The following is a 20,401-nucleotide window of genomic DNA, read 5'->3' as shown; positions in this document are numbered from 1 at the left end:
CTAGGCAATACAAAACGTCCCGTGCTTGCAGGATAATTATTCGTTCTATTTTTCTGTTGTTCCACTTGTCTGCTCTAAAGCCTTTCACTAATGGAGCAAAACGTTTATTTTTATTTTTATTCTATCTTCTCTCGCACCTTGATTTTGTCATTCGCTGGGTGGATGGAATGGCAATGCCAGAAATAATGAACTCCCTTTTCTCTGAAATGTAATATCTTTATAAAATGCTCAAATGTCAAGTCCCGCTGTTGACCAGTGAGAGATGCAAAGAACAAATTGTATGGTGCAACTGTTTTATTTCTTTCCTAGGAAAAACAAAAAGTAATTGCATTTCATTTAAAATCTATCCATAAAAAGTAGTGCCAGTGAGCGTCGATGTTTGGGACACAGATCTCACTCACTTCATTTGGGGGTGCTCAATTGATAATGCTCCCCTCAGCCTTGAAATGCGGTACAACAATGTACAAGGGGTTTGTTCAGCAGGCACAGCGTTAGTCACGCAAGCCACTGTCGCTACAGATCATTTCTCATGTTTCATTGCCTTTGGGAGCGAGGGGGAGTGGCGTGGCCGCAGGGGCGAAGGATGCAGTAAGATAATTGTGAGGCTCCTAGCCACCTTCTGTCCTCTGGGCCCAGGTACCTGCTCACCCTGCCACCCCCGCACTGCCTCCGGGCCACCCCCTGCACTGGGGTCTGTATCTGTACCCATACAGCCACCCCCTTTTTTCTTCCTGCACTTATCAGACCTACCCTGTCTGCTACCTTAAACCCAGCACTTGTCAATTGCTGGCTGCACTAACACTGTTTGTTGCCTTTATTATTTATTTATTATCTGTTTCTTCTTTGCTCTGCACTTTCCACTTCTCACCCCTTCCATGCACTTTTCCACTCCCCCTCTCCCATGCACTTGAACGTTCTCAATGTCACAGGGCCTAGTAAGATCGTTGTTTTGTTTTCCCCTGTTCCCCTCCTTGCGTTGTTTCGCTCTGAAACACTTGTGTACGGTCACAATAGAAATAAAATATCAATATCCTGCTGCCGCCGCCCACAATTATCCTGCCATAATCCTGGTTGCAGCACTGAATACCGGCCTACAGACCAGGTCCGAGCAGCGGAAAGCAGGCTGCACCCGGTACTCTCCACCAATCAAGGCGGGACTGAGATTTGCAGTAGAATCTGGTCTGAAGGGAAACAGCATGCAGAGCGCTGGCGTTGAATCAAGATGGCCGCCCGGTAATACTGACACCGCTGTGGTGACAAGAGAGAGTGTAGAGTGGTGGCCTCTGTTGGGGGAGGCAGAGCCGAGCTGACCTGTATTGTGCAGATGCCCACGGAGCCCTCAGGGCGCAGCGCTGGCGGCGTACCAATTAGCCGTGTTGCAGTACTGGGACTTAACCGACAGCTGGTCCGCACACCGAGGGCACACAACAGGGAGGCACTGAGCTGAGTGGCTTGGCTGATGGGCACGGCAGAGTCTGAACACCAAATAGGAATGGCCTTGCGCTTGCACCCAAAAGACGCATCCGGGAGGATGTGGTGGAGAGTGCAGACATTGCTCGTCAGACCTGCGGTCCTGCAGCTTCCCGGTGGACGGGAATGGGAGCTTCCCATCTCTTGGGTGTGCGCACGCTATTGAAGACCACATGCCGGCTGCCAACACTGCCTAGGATATCGGGATGACTCACCTTGTATCCACGCACAGGCAGCTTGCCATCTGTCCAGACCCAGAGCAGCATTTTTGAGTTGCCTTCCCCTCGGAGGGAGGTCCATCCGGCATCACAACAGGGCAGTGACCCGGCAGACTTGCAGGCTGTAAGGTGGAGACAAGGCAGGGAGGGACAGCCTCTGTCACATTTGCTCTGGGGAAAACCTGAGAGAGGAGGGGGGCTGGGGTGAACTGGGTGTACCAAGATACCAAGAGTGGGGGACTTGAACCAGACACCCTAAACGGCTGTTAAGAGGCACCACCTTGCATGATCTGGGTGCAAGAATAGAGCCAGAGGGCAGATTGGAGGCGGGGTGGCAGAGTGCAGGGAGGGCTGCCCCGCAAAGCCAAGGTCACTGATCAAGGGTCTTGCGCATGGTGGGGTATGGGGCTGCAAAGCTGGTGACCCAATAGCAGGCAGCGCAAGGAAGTCCTGTGGCACACGCAGACAACTGAGTGCAATAAGACCCCTGACAGCTCAACACTGTTCACTTGGGGTTGCTAGTGGTGAACCGGTGGGCAGACAGGCAAAAGAGGAAGTTCCCGCTGTTAGGCACCTGCAGGCACCCAGAGCACAGCGTTGGTGCAGTAGGAACCCAAGCTGATCCTGGAGTACAAGGGATTGCTGGAATCCCAGGGCAAAGGGCATCTTAGGAACTACCAAGACCAGCTCCGATCAGGCATTCGAAAGGCTGTGAAGGGGGGGCCTCCTTGGTGGAGTGACAGCAACCTGGACAAGCGATCGCTTGCTCCAAGTCGGCCAGGTGAGTGGGCAGACCATGATGGGAGAGAAAAGCAGGCAACCCAAAATGGACAAATGCACAGCCGATTCTACAGCCACAGCCTCCAAGAGCCTCCCCGCCAACAGCAAGATGTGCAGACAACTAATTTGGAGAGGAGAATTGCTGAAGTCCTGCAGGTAGTTTAGAGCTGCAGGACGACTCTGGAATTCAAGATCGGAACCATAGGGGAGGAGTTGAACATCATTAGGACGGAAATGCAAAAGTGAACAGAGAGGCAAAAGGCAACCGAGCTGTGGGTCACGGCAACAGAGGCAGAGGTACAGACCCTCAAGAAGCAAGTGGCCACTCTACTGCAGGCAACCAAGGTCCTGGAAGCCCAGGTGGAGGACACCGAGGGCCACTTGAGAAGGAACAATATACGGATAGTGGGCCTCCCTGTAGCCGCAGAAGACGACTCCATGAAACTGTTCCTGGAAAGGTGGCTGCCAGGACATCTGGGCGAGAAGGGCCTCTCGCAGTGGTTTGCGATAGAACAAGGTCATAGGCTCCCGGCACACAAGCCAGCACCCAGTGCCAGACCTAGACCGGTTGTGGCTATGATATTTAACTACAGGAACAACAAAATCCACTACATTCTGCTGTACCTCGCAAGGCTTAAAATCATTAAAGGGGACCGTCCTTGGTTCTGCAGCACCCCGAAGGAGGCATGGAAATGGTGGGCAGCAGAGGGCAGCTGGCCTACAAGGTCACACGTGGGAAGGCGGGGCAGGCGAGGAAGAATGAGACCACAAGAGACAGGAGAGAGTTGTGCCCCAGCCAATCAGAATGTAGGGAGCAGTGGCAGAGGACGGATTCCTCCAGCTGCGTGGGGAGGATGAGCATCTGGCAGAGGACCCAGCCAGAACATTTAGTGGCTCCACCACACAGACCGAGAAGACCACCCAGGCTCTGGATCCTACAGGATCGTGCTGGACTACAGCTAAGACGGCGCGGGATTTGCTGCAACACAGATTTGGGAAGTGTGGACACTTGGGAGCCCGCTCATATGAGCGTACTACACCCAAGACTGCGGAAGCACACTAGCGACCCTTGCGAGATTGTGCATGACAGCACGCCCCCGTGGCACGAGCATGGAGTTTGTCTCCCCCTGATGGAGAGGCAGGCCGATGCGGAGTACCTCCATTGCAGGTATTCTAACATGGAGGTTTGTGAGTTAACCAGGTTTTTGTTGACGGTTTGAATGTTGTTCAGAGGGGGAGGTTGTTGAGGAGACAGGGGGTGGGGGGTGTCCACCTCAAAGTTAAAGCCAAGTGGCGCACAGGGCAACGTTGCGTGCTGAGAAGGTGCGGGATGGGGACCCACCACCAAAATCATGGGATCACTGATGATTCTCACGTGAAACGTGAGGGGGATGAGGCGGCCAGCCACAGGGAGGTAATTGGGTTTCTGAAGAGGTGGAGAGTGCAGACAGCACTTCTCCAACAAAACACACCTCCACAGGGGAGAACTCAAGGAGGTAAAGGCTAGTTGGGGGGAGTGCACGGCCCAACCTATTCCTCCTACTCCAGATGGGTGTTTAAACCTGGATAGCGGGACGGGTTCCCTTTCAAGTAACCACAGTTCAGCGCTATGAGGCGGGCAGAACTCTCATTATACTGGGGCTGCATCACGGGAGGAAAATGTGCTTGATGAACTCCTACGCTCCTAACACTGATAGTCACACATACTTCCCCTGGGTAGTGGGCATGATGGCGGGGGGACAGGCACAAAGGGCAGATATGGGGGGGAGAGATTTTAATTGCATGCTCCGGCCGCAATTGGTAAGGTTGGATACAAAGTAATGTAACAAATCAATGGCCTCTAAATCCCTGAGCTGCCTGTTGTCAGACCAAGACATGGTCGATCTCTGACGTAACAAGAGGGGCGATGAGAGGGGCTGCTCCTTCTATTCTCACCCGCATGGCACGTAGGGAGCAGTTTACCCAGTTTTAGAAAATTGAATACAATGGGAGAACAATATCGGACCATGCCCCCATAACTGGGTCATCCCCCACCTGGCAGCTGCAACCCGAGGTGTTAACAGATGTGGCATATACAGAGGAGCTTCAGCGAGCCATAGGGGACTATTTTGAGCTCAATGAAGGCTCAGTCAGTGACTGTGGGTTTGTATGGGATGCGTTTAAGGTGACAATGAGGGGCAAATGCATAGCCGCCACCCATGGGTTTCATTCAACACTGCTGACCACCCTAAAAGGCATGGAGTACCGATAAGGTTGCTTGAAGAAGATATGGCAAAGCGGTGGCCATGTGGGCAGAGCTCTTTTGGGGAAGAGTGTACAGGTGACAGGTGCAAGAGCGCCTTGGTAAGCATTACTACGCGCACCACCTAGCGAGGATTCACAGGGAGGGGGACAAGACAGTACGGCTCAAGGCCTGGCTCCTCAGGCGGGTCCAGCCCCATGGTCTGGTCACTCAGGTTGAGGCTAAGAATGAGGTCCTGGCCACTAAGCAGGAAGACATCAATGCAGTTTTCCAAAGATAGTACGAACAGTTGTACTAAAGCAGGGGGGCCGGCGCACGACCGGGACATGGAGGAGGTGCTAGACCAGACCTCCCTCCCTAGACTGAGTGAGTAAGCAGTGTCCGAACTAGAGGAGTCCCTAACAGAAGATGATCTTAAAAGCGCAATAGAATCGCTTGGGAACGGGAAGACACCGGGGGGTGATGGCATCTCGGCCATATTTTATAAGACATATGCTGACCTACTGGTCCCCCGACTCCTGACAATTTTATGATGGGGCCTTTCAGGAGAGGAGACTCCCGGCAACTATGCAGGAAGCCATCATTGTAGTACTACTCGGGTACCTGTGCCACAGCGGGTCATATCGACCCATTTAGCTGATAAACATAGACCCCAAAATAATGGGCAAGGTGCTGGTGGACAGGCTCCTTAAGGAGGTCTCCCGTCTGTTCCATCGAGATCAGTGCATATTTGTAGGGGGTAGTAGCACAACGATGACCTTCAGGAGGCTCCAATACATTATACAAAAGGTCCAAGAGTCAGCAGAGGAATTGGCGATGGTCTCCCTGGATGCGGTTAAGGCCTTTGACTCAGTTAACTGGGAGTGGCTTTTCCGAGTCCTGGAGAGGAATGGGCTGGGGCCAAATATGCTGAAGTGGATCTGGGTGCTGTACCGGGAACCTTTGGCGTAGCGTGGCAATGGTAAAGTGATCTCACGCAGCTGGTGACTGCGTAGGGGAACACGTCGGGGCTGCCCGCTGTCGCCCATCTTATTTGCCCTAGCACTGGAGCCTATGCCAAGGATCTTCCTGATGCAATTTCACAACACAGGGATTCGGGTGGAAGGTCAGCAACACATCATCTCCATATACGCGAGTGATGGCCTGTTCCATGTGTGCTGATAGTGCCCAGACTGCTTTACATATTTGCAAATATCCCTTACATGGCCAGGGCTCCGTTCTTTAAGCTACTAGACAATAAAATCGCAGACTTACTGTGTGGTGGGAAACGCACCAGGCGTCACTGATCACCATACGCAGGAGACATCAGGAAGGGGGGTTGGCCCTCCCAGGCTTCGAGTTATACTTTTTGGCATCCCAACTACAACACACCACCAGATGGGAAGCAGGAGAGGGGCGACTGGAACGGCAGCTCCTGGAGGAACCAGAGTCATTCTACGGAGATGGAGCTGCTATGGCGGGAAACATGGGAGTCTGAAGAATCCTGCCTGAGCAAGGTGGTGAGACGAGCATGGAAAAGGGCATGCATCAGGCTACGAGTGGGAGAAGGCTATAGTCCCGAGGTGCCCTCGAGGGCTGATGCCAGGGTGGCAGGGATAGTACGGGATATAGGGGCACTAATGCGAGTTGATGCGTGGGTGGGGAAGTTTCAGATGCACAAGGGGCAGTTTTAAAACGATGCCAGGCTAACCTGCATTTCTCGGAAGCACATGAGGCACAATACCCGCAGAACCACCGACTACCCTGATTCTACACACTATCCTCACTATTGATAATGATAGGCACACTATATTTAGGCGGTATCCGGCAATACAGGACAGTAGCCCCCTATCACAGCTCAAAATTAAAGATAAATGGGAGCGGGACATGGAGACAACTTTTGATGAGTCAGACTGGGAGAAAATATGCACGCAAATCAGTAAGGTATCCAGAAACGCATACTTTAAGTTGATTCAGTTTAACTTTCTGCGTAAGGTCTATATGACCCCCGAGAAATTACATATGATGTGCCCAGAACACCCACACCACTTCCCCAGATGTAAGCAAGATTCGGACGGTTACTGGCAGGTGGTGTGGACGTGCCCGATAATACAATAGTACTGGCAAGAGGTGATAGCGAGGTTCAATGCTCTAGTGGTAGGTCAACTAGACCGCTCCCGCAAGATACGCCTACTGGGGGTGGTACCCTGGGGGACCCGGGGGGAATCAGAGGAAAACGATGGTCGCTTTCCTGTTGCTGCTGGTGAAACGTAGGTTGACAATTGCATGGACATGTCCAAAGGGCCCCATACTGGCACAGTGGCTGGCAAACGTGCATTGATGGGTAGCCATAGAACAGCGGATAGTGCAAGACATGGGGAGGAAAGAAGGGAGCAAGGACAAGTGACTTTTGAAGGGAGCATACTCCTAAATGAGTTTCAAACCTCCCCAGATGATCTACCTCCCTGAATCACAGGATGCATTATTGCATTATTGCATTAGGGAGGAGAAGGAAAACAATGACCAAGACCGCTGGTTACTAAAGTGGCACAGCCTGGAAGACAATGGGCAGGCATGGGAGTAAGGGGGGTTCTGGACATTTGGCATGGACTGGGTTAGAATGGGGCGAGAAGTAAGGTGGGATAGGCCGTGCTTGCTCATGTTATTTGCTTGTTAAAAATTCAATAAAGAGTGGGACCCAACGGCGATTACACTGGGGGACGCTGATGAAGATGATGGCTACCATTTGAGAGGTCAGAATGCGTGGGTTATCATGCAGCTTCTAGCGGCTGCCAGACTGACATTGGTCAACTCCTAGAAGCTACCTGGTGGCCCAATAGTTGCACAATGGTGGGTAAGGGTTTGGAAGTTAGTGTAGTGTCACTAGAGAAAATAACCGCCATCCTCAATGACTCATATCAAGTCTTTTACGCAGCGTGGCTCCCCATTGCTAATTTCCTTGGGGCCCGTGAATATTTGACCCACAAACCGCAGACTTTCGCATTTGTTGAACTGCAATGATTAATAGGTTGTGATATAACGCTTCTGGTGGATCTAGTGACCTTTGCTTTGTTGTTTGACCTCACCTTTGTTATTAACTCTGACATTATGTTCATATATTAAGAAATGCTAAAATAACTTGGAGAGAAAAAATAAAGAGATTTAAAAAAATGTTTTAATTGCTTTTGTTCTTCAGTGGACTTGGACGTCACACACATTGTCTACAGCACCGCTCTAAAGCATAAAGCTGCACAGGTCCTCAATTCAAGTTAATAGAGGCAGGCCACAGAACAGGAGCCATATAAAACCGCTATAAATACTCCAGCATAGACGCAAACGATTACCAGCCTCTTACAGTGTAAAAAGCGCTCAAGCTGTTTTACAGGAGACACATTCCATATCCTAGATCGTGGCTGCTGTTAAGAATAATATACACATTTAGTCCGACGGCAACGCACCTTAGAGGAGGCTGGCGTGGAACGTTATACATTCACATTAAGGTGAATCCCGAAAAGACTATTTGAGGTTCACTCGCTGCTAACGTAATGATAGCGTGTGTAGAGGCAAGAGAGTTAACTGCACTAACGTTTGGAATCCTTGCAGTACAACACGTGCGCATATCGCACAGACAGCACAGTGGATAGCTGATGTTCAGCTTTTTAGTCTGCAATGACAGACGGGAATCGGTATGGATGTATTCCCACTAGCCAATCAGCTTTGTGAACACCATAGGAATCGCTACCAGCAAGACGCACTCCTTAGCTTCTAACGAGACCGTTCATAGCCTTTTAAAAACGTCCCTAGCTGAATGATGATCGGACTAACACTATGACCTTCTTTATTCTTAGAACACCGTGATTCTGATGCGAGACAACTCGCCAGAAGACCCCCACCTTCACCCTTTCTGGGGCATGTCGCCTAGCGAGTCAATTAAGGATTTGAATTCCAGCAGTGGGGTTAGCTAACACATAGCAGTGACAATACATTCACTTCCCGAACTGTATGATTATGGAATACAGTGGACGGAGAACAGATGTTATAATCAGGAAGACTGAAGGTTAGTCTTTTTACATCCTCGGTGTACCTCTGATAATACATTGTGTATAAAATGCTTATCTGAACTTAGCCTTTGTGTGTTACCTTTCAGGTACACATCCAGGCTTACAAATTTGATTACCTGTACAAGGAATAATAGGCTCCAAAGGCCCCCGAAGAAGGATTGTGAAAGAATCCGAAACGCGTTGGCAACTATTCGATCACTAGTGGAGCTTTATTAGATGTTAATGATTACAAACACATTGAAAACCTCTGTAATGTTATATTGTTACACGCGGTTGTGTGACTCCTTTAACACAACTTCCTCTCATTGTATGATGTACTCAAAAATCAGTTTATTTTGATGTTGATGTCCATATATACATAAATACTTGCTGTCTGTTTTAGACCAGACACAGAAAATCATTCAAACAATTAAGTCAGACAACGTGTTCCTACGTAACCATGTGTCCCTGGTTTGTCCTGCAACACGTTTCAATTAAGTTCCGGGATCGCTTTATCCCTTGGGAGTGCATAGTGGGGCTACCTGCTGGCATACAACAGGTCACATGTTTGCTGTTAAGAAGGTACCATGAAAGAGCAGATATACGTACATGGATTAAGATTAATAGAGGGCCATGACTTTCAAGAGGTTTTGCCATTTGTGAACAAAGAAACACATTACTTTAAAGCTCATTATTTTTTATTTTTTTAATGTTTATTAGCATTTTCAATTACCAACAACAGTAAACGTACCCCCGCCCTTTAAAACATAACCCCCTAGAACTAGACCCGCCCCCCCCCACAATGGTAGGTTCGACGTCGGATAATATACATGGGCTTGCTTGATGCAGGCTTTTCAGTTAATGCCCACGATACTTAGTCTCTGCGGGCAATAGGATTCACAATAGTCGTTGTGCAGGAAGACGAGCACCCGTGCCCAGTCAGTCGAGAATTTTGGGCCATCGCCCTGCAAAGAGTAGGTCATCCAATCTAGGGACATACAATTCCAAGCTTTGGCTAACCAGTCACTCTCAGTTGGGGGTTTCTTTGCCCTCCAATGCTGCACTATTTCTAGTATAGCTGCCAACCTTAAGATCGTGGATGCTGTCCTCCTAGGCTTCGGCCATGATCTACACTCCGGATACCCAAGCCCTAGTATAAACTCCCTGATACCGCTCTGTGTCTGATCCCCAAACATAGTGTCTATATGTTCTTTAACTGTTTTCCATAACTCTCAAAATCCTCAGACGGCTCCACCAAACGTGGCCCAGTCCCCCCTCACGCTAGCAGCACTGTGAAGTTTTTGCATTGATTGAATGTAGTCACGCCTGCGTATAATGCCATTGAATCATGATCGTGTACCAGATTTCTCTAATTTGGGTCATAGTGAGTTTCGGGATGTCACTCCATAAGTGTTCCCAGACCTTCATGCCTATGTCTTCCCCCAACTGACCGATTCCATCTAGTCATGTACGTATACTGTGGTGTGGGGGAACTATCTGCCAGGATCTTGTAGTTGCTGGAGAGTAGCATTACTGATGATATATCTTTCAAAACTTGTAAGCGGCCTGATCGCAGCTGGTTTATTTGAGGTAAACAGGAGCCAGTGTCTCATCTGTAGATACTGCAGCCTATCATTTCCCCTCAGTCCCATCTCAATTTTGCATTGTTCAAAGGATGTGACCTGTGGGCCCTGAAACATGTCTCCCGTTTTTAAGCAACCCGAGGCCTTCGATCTGGAGAAGGCACCTTGCACGAGGCCCGGGGAGAACTGGGGATTGTGAAGGAGTGGGGTGAATGGGAACGGGAACTAGTTGACACCAAATGAATGTACTGCCCTGTCCCACATGTCGCCTAGCAGCCCTGTTATAGTGCTCTTATGTACATTCTGTGGTCTGTCCCCCTTACTCAGATATAGCCCATCTGCCAGGGGAATCCCCATCACTGCCCTATCCATGCGCACCCAGACCTTATTGGGGTTCCCAGTAAATCAGTCTTTGATGATCCTCAGTTGAGCCGCCTTATGAAATGGAGAGAAGTTTGGCAAGCCCAGCCCCCCCTTGTGTATAGGTGCCATCAGTGTTGTCAGCGTGAATCACAGGGGTTTGCCACTCCACACAAAGGCGGCCCGTGTCTTGTTTAGTGACGGAAGAACTGTTGGGGCACAAGGATTGGGAGCGCTTGATAATAATATACAATTTATGGTAGGATCGCCATCTTAATAATGTTGATGCTGCCGAGCCAGGACACTGATAGGAGGCCCCACCTATGTAGATGGGCTTTGATTGAATCTAGCAGAGGTTGATAGTTAGCTTCATGTAGCCCTGCTATGGACCTGGTGATCATTAACCCCAGCAATGTTATGCCCCATGGCACCCATCAAAAGAAGGTGCCCTGTTGAGTTTCTGTTAGCGCGTCTCCTTCGAGCGATAAAGTCAAAATGTCTGTGTCACCACTTGGGGTCGTGGACAAAGTATATGGACGCAGTAGCTTCCTGTCTCCCCTTCCCACTTCCCCTGCCTGAGCTGTCCCTGTGAAGTCCTGGTTTTGCCTCCGTCAACTCCTGCGTCGGCGGCGTTCTGCGGTGTCAGGGTATGGCCCGTTCAAACCCATCCTGTGCATCTCCTGCCCAAGTTGAACCAAGTGTCCCACAAAGAAAACATATCTCAAGTTCTCATCCCATGGTAAAGCTCCGCATGACAGTCACACATAAAAGAGGGTAGTAGTGGATAGTAGACCTCTCTTATACCCCTTGTGGTATCCCGAGGCATCCCCCCTGCTTTTCCCAATAACAGTCCCCACACTCTTCTGCAGGCTCACCTGCTTCCTCGTCGGCGGCATTGCATCTTCTGTAGCCCTTTCCCTCTCTGGGCACTTCTGACAGGGTTCCTGGTGCCGTGGTTTTTCTTCCCCCAGAAGTGCCGCATCCAACTTAATCCTGCTCCGCCAGACTCTCTCCCAATGCCGGTCTCCCGGAGTCTTCTCACATCTCCACTAATAAGCCCATACAAACGCCTCTTCAGCTGCATCTGTTTCAGGCTCCCCTGCTCCACGACCTTCTGCTCCTGCATCCCGCAGAGAGAGCAAAAAAGAACACACGCCCATTAAATCCCCCTCACCTTGCTCCGCAGCTGATTCCGCACCTGGCAGTCTCTCTCCCTCGCTCCCCAGGCTTTTCCTGGCCCCGGTTTCCTTTGGTGATGCCCCAGCCCCCTTACTCTCCGCATCGCCTTCCTCAGTCACATTTCGAGATATTGACCTTGACCCACGCTTCTGCTCCGAATGCCTCTACTTCCCGTATCACCGCCTGCAAGGAGCAAACCAGTTCTGTGAGGGAGAAGCATGTCATCTGCAAATGCAATCACTTTCTGGTCTTCACCCCCAAAGGTAATACCTGAATTGACCCTGTGGATCGGATCTTGCTTAAGAAGTGTTCTAGCTGTATTGCATAGAGGAGGGGGATAGAAGGCAGCCTTGGTTGGACCCTCAGCTTAGGTACACAGGCTGGGAGAGTTGGCCATTGATCAAAATCCTAGCACTTGGGTTGCCATAGTTGTCCCAGATCTTTTGTAGGAAAGATGTCCCAAACACCATCATCTGGTTCTATGTCATATTTCTGCATTTTAAAGATCGAACACAAAAAAGGCCAATTTGTTTTGGCTGTTTTTGTGTCGGCTTTAAAATCCTGAAATACGACTTACTGCGGCCTGCCCTGCAAGGTCATCCCTACCCCACCCTCTCCCGCTGGTTACATTCTTAATTGGGGGTTTAAACCCCCCAATACCCCCATTACCTCACCTCCTTCCCAGCACAACTCTGTCTCACTATGCACAGACACACACACATAAACATACACACACGCACACACACAAACAATTTCCTCTTCTCCCGCGACAGCTCTTCCTGGTCCTGACATGCCGGTCAGCCTCTGCGCACACTTGTGTGCGGCAGGGGCATGACAGTTCGATTTAGAAAGACTGCTCCTTGCAGTCACAGAGCGGTCTTTCTAAATCGATCTTTGAAAAAACAATTATTTAACTTAATACCCATCATCTCCATTGTATGGAACAAGAACGCTTTTTCTGCTTCTAATAATAAGGGGACCTTCGCTGTTTTATCTACGAGATGACGGACCCTCCGGATATTGTCAAATGTTTGCCTCTTTTTAATAAATCCCGACTGGTCTGGATAGATTATTTTGGGCAGTACATCCTCCAGCCTATTTGCGCAAATGTACAGATATATTTTCGCATCGATATTTATTAGAGCGATAAGTCTGTAGGACCCACACTGTGCAGGGTCTTTTGGCTGGCTTCGGAAAGAGTACAAGTTTTGCTACCTCCATTGTGGGGGTAATGGGAGCCGGTTTTGGTCCCAGTTTTGTTAATCTGGGAGCGAACTGCTTTTGGAAGGTTTCGTAAAATATGGCCGGGTAGCCGTCCGGGCCAGGAGGTTTGTTGAGCGGTGGATCCCTTATGGCCTTGAGCACCTCCTCTGTGGAGATGTCGGCCTCCAGCTCTTCCCTCTCGCCTAAGGAGATTTTTTGCAGTGGGGTTGCATGAAGGTATTCGTCTTGTAGTGTTTGATCAGGACCATCACATGCTTGTAGGGCAGAGTAAAAAGCTGTGAACTGCTCAATGATATCTTGTGTGGTTGTAGCCTTTCTTCCCTTGGGAGGTTGTAATGCCTCAGATTACCAATGGCACTGCCTTTTGCTTCATCTGACGCGCTAGCAACCCGTCAGCCTTCTTCACCTTTATGTGATATCTTTGCCAGAGGCGCAGAAGCCCTGTCTCAGCCTTTTTTGTGTGTAGCAGCTCTAGCTTACCGCGAAGGCACTGCTATCTTTTGCGAGGCGTCATCCCTGCATCTACTTCAATTTTCCACATTTTCTTGGAGTTCTTACTCTAAGTCAATTTTCAACACTCTAGTTTGTTTCACCCTAACTGCGCACATTGCTATTCTGTACCCCCTGAAGGTCGCCTTGATAGTGTCCTAAAGGGTCCCCTCCACTATTTCCAGGGAAGAGTTAAGTGCAGAAATCTTTGATTTTGGTCTCCATATCGTCCTGCAACACTGGATCGAGTAAGAGCTCCCAGGGGAACGACCAACTCCAGAGGCCCTGCTTCACCCACGGTAACTGCAGTGTTACCAGTCAGATGGCACAGCGAGTAGAGCGCTCGCTTTGACATCTGTGCAGAGCCTGCCAACGCAGGTTCGAGTCCCGGCAGGGCCAAACTCAGCCTTTCATCCTTCCACGGTTGATAGATGAGCACCAAACACTGTGGTTTCGTAGCGCTATATAAATGCAAATTATTATTATTATTATTATCAGCAGGGGGGCATGGTCTTAGAGGTTGATGGCACCTAGGTGCAATTCCCTAACCTTTCCCAGCAAGATGGTAGAGGGCCAGATGTAGTCTATGCGGGAAAAGGATTTGTGCACTTGGGAATAAAAGGTGTAACCATTGTCTGTCCCCTTCAGTGCTAACCAGGCGTCCTGCAGAGCCAGTTGATCCATTTTAGTGCAGAGGACCTGCGAGGGAGGAGGCTATCTGTGTTACCTATCCACTCTTCTGTCTCTTCCCGGGTCCCATGCCATATTGAAGTCACCCATTAGCAGCATTTTCCCTTCCCCGAATGACTCTAGTTCCAAAAGAGTTGACCTAAGAAAGCTGTGTTGTCCTGCCTTTTGGGCATACACCATGGCTATAGTTGGCACTGAAGGCCCCCTTTGTAGCTTGAGGAATAAGTAGCTCCCTGATTATCTGTCGTCAAGCTCAGAACCTGGATAGCCGGGTCCGAGCGGGTGGCGATGATTACCCCAGTCACCTTCCCCTGTACGTTAGCCTGGTATATGAGTCGATAGTGTTTTAGTTTGAATCTATGCTTACTTTGCTTTTGGATATGGGTCTCTTGGAAGGCTACTATGTCTGGCTACTCCCATTGAAAGAACCTTTCTGGAATTCAATCCCCTAACGTTACGAGTCAAACATTTGGATGGGTGTACCCATGGGTCTTAGAAGCTCTGACCTACCTCACCCCAACCATGCATGGCACTTTGACCCGGTATCAGACGCCCCGCATCCAACCCCCTAATGCCCCACCCATACCCAACTCGCAACCCCCCATACCCCAACCAAACGCCCCCTCCCCCAACTCCCCAGTCCCTGGAGCAGACCAAAGTTCCTATAGAGTCCTCTGGCTGACTGCCCTCACCTTTGGCCTGCCAAGAGATCTAGGGCAAACTAGCGTGGTCCCCTAAAACCCCTTGCATGATTCCAAGTGGGGTCTGGCGGTCCAGTCTCCGTCTCCGATTGTCCCTGCGCTGCACCTCTCATGGGATGATCATTAGCATTCTCTTTCTTGTCTGTTGTTTAACCCGTTGGCAAAGGTCATAGATCCTCCTTGAGGTAAGAGTCCTTCGGGCCAGGACTCGGGCGTCGCTTGCCCCTCGGCCGTTGCTTGCCCCTCGACCACAAAGAAGATGGCTGTGCGGCCTGTCAGCTCCTTAAACCGAAGACTTTAAAAGACCGTAGGGTCAAAAGGTGGGCAGCCTATGCCATGTCTAGGTCTGATTCATCACCCGCCGCCGCCGAAAGTGACGAGGAATGTGACAACCCGACGTCCGTTTCGGAAGTCGTAGACCTCTAAGGAGCGTTCACGCTTCTCGTCGTCTGTCCCCGGCCCCGACAAGCTCGGCTCACGCCCTGCTTATGGGGATGAACACCCCGGCGACAAGGACGCACACAGAAAACTCTCCCATAAGCACACGACCCACGGCTCTTCCTCGTCGAAGACGAAGAGAGCATTAGCGCCAACGGAGACGCAGGTCCTACCGCCGGCCTCCTCAGACCGTAAGAGTCTGAAGCCCCCCTCGCAACCGCAAACGCCACTAGCGACAGGGCTGCCCCCAGATAAGGGCGCTATCATTAAACTGCCAGACGACGCGCACCGTCAGAGAGCGCCCGTCGGCGTAGAGTCGATGCCGGAGGTACCCTCGACAGACAGTTTAGTTGTCGAGAGCCTGGCGCTGATTATTTCCACCGATAGCCAGAGACGGACGGCGAAAGAAATGTCGATCACTGCTCATAAGGCCCGGGAGACGTCGAAAAAGGTCAGAAGGAAGGCAGGAACCACCCGCTCCGTTGAGAGGGACTCCTAGCCTACCAGAAGGCTTTTCAGAAGGCGAGGGGAACCTCTCTTCGACGTTATGGGATAGGTCGAAGCGTTTTCTAATGGAAGGCCCTCCCTTTTCCCCCCCTGACCCCTCTGGGGTACCTCACGAAACCCTAGAGAGACTCCAGTTCTGTATGGACAAAATGGAGAGGTTTATGGAGACTCAGAACCTTCCAACACCCAAGAGATCAAGAGAAGGACCTCAGGAGGATCCCAGGGCCAAGTACCCCAGGCTGTTTGATTCCCCCCCCCCCCAAGAGGATGTAGATTTATATGACCTCACTGGAGAGGACCCCCACTTTCAGGAGGATGATGAATTCTTAGGCAATGAAGGGGAACAAAACCTAGAGGAGGAAGGTTTTGAAGACAACCCGGATATGGGTGATGGGGGCTTCGGAGAAGACCCAGAAGAAGGCACTTCAAGCCCTGGCAGTCCCCATCAGCGTTTTCAGACCCTGACGCCATAAACCTGTCCCCACCCAAAGACTCACCTATTAGGAATACATCACCTATAGACGATCAACCTACCTTTAATGCACTTCTACGCAAGGCAGCAGCGCATTTCGAGATCGAGACCGGGGAAACTTCTCCTGACATCTACTTTGTAGAAAAGATCATTAAGGAGAAACCCCCTGTCAGCCAAACCATTCCCCTTCTCGCCTCAGTAAAGAGACAAATTATTCCTTCACTATCCACTCCCGCGATGATCAGAGGGGTCAACCCGAGGATAGAAAAATTATTTAGTCCTTCTCCATCGGACCCGTTGTACATCAGGGGCCACTCTGTACCAGACTCCTTAGTGTTGACAAATACTAGGAAGAGAGCAGGGGTCCCGCTGTCAACTAGCGAGGCACCACCAGATAAAGAGGGTAAGTAATTGTATGCCCTAGGAAAGAGGATTACAGCCTCAGCTGCCTTTTCTGCAAGAATTGCCAACAACAACTCTTTGCTGCCAAGTTACACAGATGCACAATGGAGCAAACTACGTAAGGACATTGAGGAGGTACCAGAACCCCTACATACTCAGCTTCTAGCCACGGTGACTGAAGGGACCTTAGTCAACCAAAGCATCATTAAAAATACTCTGGATGCTGCAGAAACGGCTGGCCATTCTCTAGTCCAAGGAATCCTCCTCAAACGCCATGTATGGCTACGTAATTCAGGCTTTAAATCTGAAACGCAAGCATCTCTAATTAACAAACCTATAGAAGATGCAAACCTCTTTGGTAAGGCGGTGGATGAGGCACTAGAGACCGCAAAGAAGGAATTTGGCACAATCAAAACACTAGACCAAATTTCAAGGCCTCCCAACAAAGGTGGTTATGGCAACAAATGCTTTTTTCGAGGCCAACGCCAGCAGCAACAACAGCAGCAGCAATAATCTGCAGGTAACTGGTCCTCTAACCAAGGCACCAGTGGACAATATAACCAAAGGGGACAACGTCGTGGCAAGGGAAGAGGTCGGGGTCCCACCCCTAGTGGTTCCCAAGCCACCAACACCAAATGACTCAAAGATTCGGGTCCCCTCCCATGCTTCGCCGGTCGGGGGCCGGTTAACATCCTTTCTTCCAGCATGGGAGGGTATAACCTCAGACCGCTGGTTACTATCAACCATAGCCCGTGGTTACTGTATAGAATTCAACAGTTCCCCTACGTACAGACCCCCAAGGGGACGACGCATATCGCCAGAACACCTCGCCATCCTTCTTCAAGAAGTGGACCAACTACTAGAAAAAGGAGCTATAGAGTTCGTGCCTCTATCCCAGGTAACGGAAGGTATTTATTCAGTGTACTTCCTTGTACCCAAAAAGGACTTAACCATGCACCCTGTACTAGATCTGTGCCCAGCGAACAAATTTGTCAAACCTCAAAAGTTTTGTATGGTGATTCTACAGGAGGTAATCCCCCTGCTTTCACAGGGAGATTACATGACAACACTGGACATGAAAGATGCATACTTTCATATTTTAATGTTGCCAGCGCACAGGAAATACCTCAGGTTCATGATAGAGGGCACAAAGGTACTGGCAGTGGCAGCGGCCCACCTGTGCAGGTTGTCCATCCCAGTATACACTTACCTCGACGATTGGCTCACAACAGGGTATTCTTACGAAACATGCTTCTCAAATACCCAAAAGACTGTAGACCTTTTCTTTCAACTGGGCTTCTCCATCAACGAGAAGAAGTCCAGCTTAGACCCCAGCCAGATCAAACAATTCCTAGGGGCTCTAATTCGAAGAAAGGACGGCCTCGTCTTCCCCTCCAACGAGAGGGTCCAAAACATGCTGTTTCAAATCCCTCAATATGTGGCCGGTCGAGAGGTGACTGTACGCAAAGCAATGCGCTTACTAGGAATGATGGCGTCATGTATTTATTTGGTTACGCACGCGCGCCTGCGCATGCGCCCAATGCAAGAGTGGCTCAACAGCCAGTGGTGTCGGGCCAGCAGACAATGGGACGATCTAGTGGTGGTCTCGCAGGCCTTGGTTCTCTCGCTACGGTGGTGTTCGAAGGAAAACCTGGCAATAGGGAAACCATTCGCCACCCCCGCAGTGGAAGCCACTCTAATCACAGACGCATCCCTCATAGGATTGGGGGCTCACCTATCCCATCAGACTGCTCACCGAGTATGGACTCCGAGCGTGGCATCCAAGCACATAAACTTACTGGAGCTACTAGCTGTGTTCAAGGCACTGAAAGCTTTCCAGGCACACCTGCAAGGGAAGACATTGATGGTCCTCATGGACAGCACCACAGCCATGTACTACCTCAACAAGCAAGGGGGCACTCACTCTCCAGGACTGTCCAAGCTGTCCCAGAACATCTGGAAGTGTGCTCTCAAACACAACATGTTCCTACTGTCACAACATGTACCAGGGGAACTCAATCTGCTAGCAGACGAACTCAGCAGAGACTTCCCTCTGCCCTCAGAGTACGAATGGCGGTTACACGGAGACATCGTCTTCGACGTCTTCACACAATGGGGATTCCCAGAAATAGATCTGTTCGCAACTCTGGAGAACTCCCAATGCCAAGATTACACCTCCAGGTACCCCCAGAACCAATCCAAGGGGAACGGTCTATCGATACCATGGTCATGGAAATTTGTTTACGCTTTTCCCCCGAATCCCCTTCTCAACAAGATAGTGCACAAGATGCACCAGGAACAAGTTACCATGATACTGGTGGCCCCTATGTGGGCCAGACAGCCTTGGTTCGCTCAGCTGATGGAGATGTCCCTATCTCCTCCAGTGAAACTTCCCTGCCCGTACAACATGCTGTCACAGGACAAGGGCAGGACACTACATCCATGCCCTCAGACCATGAATTTAGCAGCCTGGCTCCTGAGATCATCGAATTTGGACATTTACAACTCCCGCAGAGATGCATGGACATTCTCAGGGAAGCTAGAAAGCCTAACACTTGTCACTGTTATTCTAGCAAATGGAAAATATATGTCGTCTGGTGTAGGGGAAGGAGCATCAACCCAGTTGACTGCTCTCCCACACAGATTGTTCTGTACCTGACTCCCCTACTAGACTCAGGCTTGGTGTTTAACTCTATTAAAGTCCATTTAGCTGCACTTTCCGCATACACCACTTCCCAACTTAAATTGTCATGGTGGAAAGTCCCAGTTATTAAAGCCTTCATGGAAGGAGTGAAGAGGACCCACCCTCCCATAGCTAACCCCGCTCCCGGATGGGACCTAAATGTGGTACTAACCAGGCTTATGGGGTCACCCTTTGAACCCATGCACAAAGCAACACTTAAAGCCCTCACTCCTAAGACTGCTTTTCTAATAGCTATCACCTCCATTAGGAGAGTAAGTGAACTACAAACGCTCTCGGTACTAGACCCCTTTGTAACAGTTCACAAGGATAAGGTGGTTCTACGCACACATACTAGGTTTGCACCAAAATGTATCTCTAAATTCCATGTCAACCAGTCAATAGAACTACCAACGTTCTTTCAAAATCCTTCAAACTTAGGTGAGAAGAGCCTGCATACACTGGATGTTCGCAGAGCCGTGATGTTTTATATGGAAAGAACTAGACCATTGAGAAAGACTAATCAGTTCTTTGTCTCGGTGGCAGCAGGAAGAGAAGGAGATGCAGTTTCAAAATCCACTATTTCTAGATGGATTGTACAATGCATCACTCTCTGTTACACTCTTGCTAAGAGAGAACTACCCGTCAAGCCAAGAACACACTCCACTCGAGGCACCAGGGCTTCCATAGCTTTCATTGCAAATGTCCCTCTTGAGTCCATTTGCAAAGCAGCAAGCTGGAGTTCTGTTCACACCTTTACAAAACACTACTGTCTAGATGCCCACTCTAGAGCTGATTCCCAGGTGGGACAAGCAGTATTAAGACATCTTTTCTCTACTGTTCCTTCTCACAACCCACCTCCAACTCCGGGTATTGCTCGCTAGTCTATGCACAGCATGTGATTCTAAGCAGATTAACAAACATCAGAAGACAATGCATTACTTACT

General features: G+C 50.0%; 1 protein-coding gene across 6 annotated transcripts in view; it reads left to right on the top strand.

The window, feature by feature from the left end:
• MTIF2 (mitochondrial translational initiation factor 2) overlaps positions 1 to 20,401 on the top strand; it is an 857,581-nt gene that overhangs the window by 107,273 nt on the left and 729,907 nt on the right. The window lies entirely within an intron of this gene.

Source organism: Ambystoma mexicanum, chromosome 4q (genome assembly GCF_040938575.1).
Source record: "Ambystoma mexicanum isolate Mex_15411 chromosome 4q, UKY_AmexF1_1, whole genome shotgun sequence".
In the NCBI taxonomy this organism is placed as follows: domain Eukaryota; kingdom Metazoa; phylum Chordata; class Amphibia; order Caudata; family Ambystomatidae; genus Ambystoma; species Ambystoma mexicanum.
The sequence above is the reverse complement of the archived record's forward strand: the minus strand, read 5'-3'. Positions and strand labels throughout refer to the sequence as shown.